This window comes from Lepus europaeus, chromosome 12, assembly GCF_033115175.1.
Source record: "Lepus europaeus isolate LE1 chromosome 12, mLepTim1.pri, whole genome shotgun sequence".
NCBI lineage: Eukaryota > Metazoa > Chordata > Mammalia > Lagomorpha > Leporidae > Lepus > Lepus europaeus.
Window position 1 is genome coordinate 72,162,808 of NC_084838.1, and position 6,140 is coordinate 72,168,947.

Consider the following 6,140-nt stretch of genomic DNA (forward strand, 5'->3'; position numbering starts at 1 on the left):
AGCAGATTTCTCAGAGAAACCTTTAGTCAGACCAGCAAAGAACAAAAGAGAAAAACTTGAACAAAATTAGAGATGGAGAAGGAGACATCACAACCAACACTGCTGAAATACAAAAGATCACAGGAAACTGCTGTGAAAAACTATATGCTAACAAATTGGAAAACCTCAAAGAAATGGATAAATTCCTAGATACATATAACCCAGCAAGGTTAAATCAATAAGACATAGAAAATCTCTTTTTCTTTTTTTTTGGGCAGGCAGAGTTAGACAGTGAGAGAGAGAGACAGAGAGAGAGTTATAGGCAATGAGAGACAGAGAGAAATGTCTTCCTTCCGTTGGTTCACTCCCCTAAGCAGACCCACACCAAGCAAAGACTGAAGCAGTAATTAAAAGTCTCCCACCAAGGAAAAGTCTAGGAATTGATGGCTTTACTATTGAATTCTGCAAACACAATTAAAGAAGAAATAAGCCAATACTTTTCAAACTATTCCAAAATACAATGGCATAATGGAACTCTGCCAAACCCTTTTTAAGAGGCCAGAATCACTCTGATACCAACACTGAATAAAAACACAACATGAAAAGAAAACTACTGATCTATATCCTTGATGAACATAGATGCAAAAATGCTCAACAAAACACTAACAAACCAAATCCACAATCACATCAAAACGATCACAAATCATGTTCAATGGGATTCATGCCAGAGATGCAAGGTCAGTTCAACTTTCATAAATCAATAAATGTCACATCACACATCAACAGAATGAATAACAAAAACCATATGATCATCACTATATTCCTAAAGTAGTAAAGAAAGAAGAGGGAGGGAAGGAAGGGGAGGGAGGCATCATTATATTCCTTTTTTTTAAAAAAAATGCTTTATTTATCTTTTAGTTCTTTCAGAATTCAAAGTATCAAGTCCTACTGCTAAGGAGAAAAAACAAACATAAAATCCATGACTCCTCCCCCTCTCTTGTCTTAAAAGTCACAGAACACAGAAGGAACTGCAGGGGGACAGGTGGATGCAGAGAGCCAGGAGGGGAGGGCGGCAGGATAAACTCCCCGACATGAAAAAGCCGTTCAGCAGAAACTGTGATAAATACAGGACAGGGAAGGACAAGGAAAAACAAGGAGCAGCAGTGAGGAGAGGCTGCACTGTAGCTGTGGCCTCCCTTCCTCTTCTCTTCTCTTGTCAGGGCATTCTAGGCCCAAAGCAGGCCTTGCGCCTTCCAGATCTAAAGGGTTGACTCCTTTGGGCCTCCCGCTAGAACTCGCTGGAAGGCAGTGTAGGAGGCCCATCCATTCTTCTTTAGATGCATCAGAAAAGAAAGGACGCAGTGGCAATTCTGCAGTCTATCGTTGAACCGAGTATGAATTTGTGATGAGAAATAACTGAGCCAGGGAATGCTGCTGCTTCTTTTGTCTCCCAAGACAGCAGAAATACCTCAAAACCTGCATAAGGCAAGAAAGCAGGAAAACTCAGACGAAGCCACCAGCCCAATCTGTCTCGCTGGCTCAAGTTGCATGGTTCATCCCACCATTAGCAAATATGAAAAAACTTTTCTTGACTATTGCAAAGATGGAACTTAAAGAGACACGAGGAGGTCTTGGCAGTAGGGTAGGATGGAGGACTGAATCTGCTAGTCAGAACCATGGAACAAGTAAAGGGTCACCTTGTACCATTTTCTTGGAAATACAGCTTTGAGGCACCAAAAAGTAAGATGTCAGAAACCATGGCCATTCTTGCAGAGGGCGACGGGAAGAGAGTAAAGGAACATTACTTATTAACCAGGGGAGCCTCTGTCCTTCTTCATCTCCTGCCTTGCTATCGGAATAGGGCCACTGGTACATGTCCTGGTGGGCCTGGAATTCCCCAAGTACATGGTCCACACAAATGGCCCCCAAAACCCATAAACACAAATGGCAAGACCTCAGAGAAAACAAAAGGAAAAACACAGTTTCTATGTCATGTAAAATGTTCAAGGGTTGGCTGAAGGAAAAATGGAGCTGAGTCCAAAGTTCGGAAGTTACTGCCTCCTTTTCTTGGGGGTGCAGAGCTGTATCTGGAGCCATGTGGAGCCATGGTCTGAACTGTGTACAGATGCCTTCCTCGTTCGGCTCCTACCTCAACTCTGTTCTTCCTCGTAATGACTCCCACGATCCGCTCTCTGAGCTTCTTCCTCCAGTTCACCCAATCCTTCCCACTCTCTTCTTCACTGCCCAGCGATTCCTTGGCCTAGTCTGGTTCTTCTGCTTCTGATGAGTAATCTTCATTACTGTCCTCCCCCTCCTCCTCCTCACAGTCATGCTCTGATGGGTTAAACGTCTCCTCTTGGATTTTAGACTCTGAATCACCTTCCTCAGCATCACTGCCCTTACCCTCTGGCTCCAGGAAAGACCAGCCACCTCGTTCAAAGGAGCCCTCCGGGTCATCAACAACGATCTTTGTGACTTCTGTCCTGTCCAGGGACTGTCCTCCTGCTGCGTACTGTAGGTCACGGGAACTCAGCCATTCCTTGTTGGGATCCAGACGGGCTGCAGGAATAGCATTGATCATTGTCACTTTCTTGCTGTAATCCTTATGGACAATTACCATATCACAGTTCTTCAAGTGAAACTGGACCCGTTCAAAGTGGGTCAGCTCCACCTGAGCCAATGTCTCCACAAAAGGGGGTCATTCTATAGCATTTACCAGTGTACTGCTAGTGGGCTGCAGGCGGAAGGTACTCTGCCAGGGAGCCCCGTTAAATCCCAGGTCTCTAACAGGCACTTCAAATTCCAATTCATCCTTTATTAGAGCCTCTACTTGCTTAATGAATTTTTAAAAGCTGTTTTCAGTATGCGCCTCATTTCTCGGTCCATCTGCTCAGCATTGAGGTCATCTCAGTCATGCATAGGCTGATGCTTCCCCAGGTCTATGGTGATCTCGCCTACTTCTGTGTAGAACTGCACATCTGTGTGCCACTTCTTCACAAACAGGCTGGTGTTCTTGAGGTGGAAGTGAAAGCAATCATTTCTCCATCACAGGGTTGGAACAATGGATGTTTGATATTACTGCACAGAATATCCACTTTGTCTCCCCAAACAGAAGTGAAGTGGAAGCCATTGACATGGGCCTCCAGCAAGCCTTGCGTTCTTTCTTGGTCAATGTCCAGGCAAACGTACAGCTCTTTCAGTTTGGGATTACTCTGGTTTAGACTGATCACCAGTGAGTCTTGTTTCACAGTGCCCTCCTTCTCTTTCTCTTCTGCTTCTCGAGTCTTATAATGCTTCTGGACTTCTTTTATAATCTGGAAAGCATTCTGAAGATTCAGTGCTGGTACTGTCTGTTCTTTGGGTACCTTCATATTGGAAGCTCGATATGTAATTTCCTTGACAAAAGTGGCTTCAGTGTTAGGAAAGATCTGCAAGTAGGTATAATCTCCCTCCACACACATATTTATATTCTTAATCCACTACGCCACAATGCGGGTCCATACATACTTATATTCTTGATTGTGACAATGTGAAAAAGGTGTGGCAATGTCAAATACTGCCTTTATTACAGTCTCATATTTCTTATCAATATAGATCCTCATTTCCTCAATATGTGGTTCCTTAGGCATCAAAGATGGGCTTTTATAGGACACATTAGATTTGTGAGCTTTCTGAATCTGCTGCTCTCCCTTCTGTCCAATCAACTCCTTGCTTCTTCATTGAGTTGAGCTGCCAGTTCTTTTTGATGCGCTCTTTGCTTCTCTTCGGCAGTCCTCATTTAGTGCTCTCTCTGTAAGTGATGCTGCTAGCGACCCCTTTCCTAAAAGGTCCTCTGCCTTGTCCTTCTCCTCCTCTTCTCCCTTATCTTCATTCTTCAGAAAAATCCCCACATTCTTCACTTCCTTCTTCACAGAAGTGAGCACAGTGGCTGGGCCATCCTCATCCCCAAGTACTGTATCACCAATGAATAGAGCATAGGTTTTCTCTTCTGATTCCTTTCCCTCCGTATTAGTCAGGTCTGAGAATCCCAAACTGATGCTGAAAACCATTCCTTTCAGCACTTCATACTTATTTTTACCATTGATTTCTAGAGAACCTTCATGAAATCCAATCCCCATTCCAAATTCTAGGTTTGTAGTAATTTTGTTCAGCAGCTCTGATTTCTGCTTTTTAATGACAGTGTTATACACATCGCATATCTTCACATTATGTCTTAATTCATTTAGCAACTCCTCTTGAAGCTGGAGTAAGAAGCTGTAATTATCTTGAACTTCCTGAGAAGGGTCAACCATCAAGGTGTGAACAAGGTTGGAGCAGTAAGATTTGAAGCAAATACTCATGGCCCAAGTGATGGCCCCAAAATGCTTACAATTCTTGTCACTCATCACACTAAACTTGAGATTATAGTTGCCACCTCTCTGAATAATAGGAGAGTAACACATTTCCACAGTAGAAGGATCTACCCCAGCTAAGTATTTTTCTCTTCAATGGCCTTTTCCACAGACTCAGCCAGTTTGCTCTGCCAAGCTTTCTCATCTGCATCAACGATGTCCAGGACTCTTTCCTTGAAGAATTTGTTGACCTCAGAGGTGATGCTGGCTGCTTTTTCATGAGGTTGAGCTCCCCATTCTCCTGTATGGCCATGTATGTCACAACTGCGCTGACACCTATTTTGTCAAAGCCCTCTTTGTTGAGGCGGTCATTCCAGCTCTTGAAGAACTCTCTGGGGAACTTGTCTTTGCTGAACACTCCAGTCTTCTTGCCACTCTTGCTTTCTTTAAAGGCTTCTATCATTTGGTCAAAGCTGCTCCTATCACTCTCATTCTTTTCTTGTATTAGCAGTGTGATGGCAGGGGCTCCATTAGCATTCTCATTGCCCTTAGTGTTGGCAATTTGTTTCAAGAACTCCACTTTTTCTTGATGGCCATAAAGATTATTCTATCATCACATAAGATCATGATAGTATCAGCTAGTTCATAACCAACAAGCCATGTCTGCAAGGCAGTCGACTTTGCATAGACAATTTCTTTATCAACACCCACTGATACAATAATGGCATCCACATTGGCACACTCATTTCCACTAACTGCTGTACAATCTCTTCACCCACCAATAATAAGTGTCTTTGTGCAGAGTTATAGCCATAGCCCTGGACACAGCTCCTCCTTGAGTTTCGAGAATCACACGAAGTCCCAGCTCTACCAACTGCTCTCCACCCTGGAATCCCACACTCTCTCATTATATTCTTAAAATTGTATCTATGAACTATGGTACATCTGTTCTTTTTGCATTAATATCACATGAACATGTGATGAGAAAAACCCAAGATGACTTATGACATCAGAGTGTCAGAGTGCCACCAATCATTTGTCTTTTTTTTGACAGGCAGAGTGGACAGTGAGAGAGAGAGACAGAGAGAAAGGTTTTCCTTTGCTGTTGGTTCACCCTCCAATGGCCACTGCGGCCGGCGCGCTGCGGCCGGCGAACCGCGCTGATCCAAAGCCAGGAGCCAGGTGCTTCTCCTGGTCTCCCATGGGGTGCAGGGCCCAAGCACTTGGGCCATCCTCCTCTGCACTCCCTGGCCACAGCAGAGAGCTGGCCTGGAAGAGGGGCAACCGGGACAGAATCCGGCGCCCAAACCAGAACTAGAACCTGGTGTGCCGGCGCCGCTAGGCGGAGGATTAGCCTGTAGAGCCACGGCGCCGGCCCAATCATTTGTCTTTATCATATCTATGCCAATCTCTTCAATGATCCCAGTCACTTTCTCCTTCTCTTCCTAATTCTTCTTTTCCCAACTTGGTAATGTCTGGCTCCTTTCCTTTTCATACCTAGCACACTTATGTCTTCCTAGCCCATGTCTGAGATATTACACTACAATTGTATCATCAACAAAGCCCACGGCTTCCCCAATGATATTTGTAGGTAAACGATTACCGAGCCCATGTCTGAGATACTACACTACAATTGTATCATCAACAAAGCCCACGGCTTCCCCAATGATATTTGTAGGTAAACAATTACTGAGCCCATGTCTGAGATATTACACTACAATTGTATCATCAACAAAGCCCACGGCTTCCCCAATGATATTTGTAGGTAAACAATTAACAAAGACGTCAGCATGTGGCTGTGAAATAAGAACATTGACACAGCTTAGCTTT

The 6,140-nt window shown here is 44.0% G+C and overlaps 1 pseudogene; it reads right to left on the minus strand.

Moving 5' to 3' along the window:
* Positions 1-1,969: 1,969 nt before the first annotated feature.
* Positions 1,970-5,124, minus strand: LOC133771024 (FACT complex subunit SPT16-like; annotated as a pseudogene).
* Between the last annotated feature and the right edge of the window lie 1,016 nt (positions 5,125-6,140).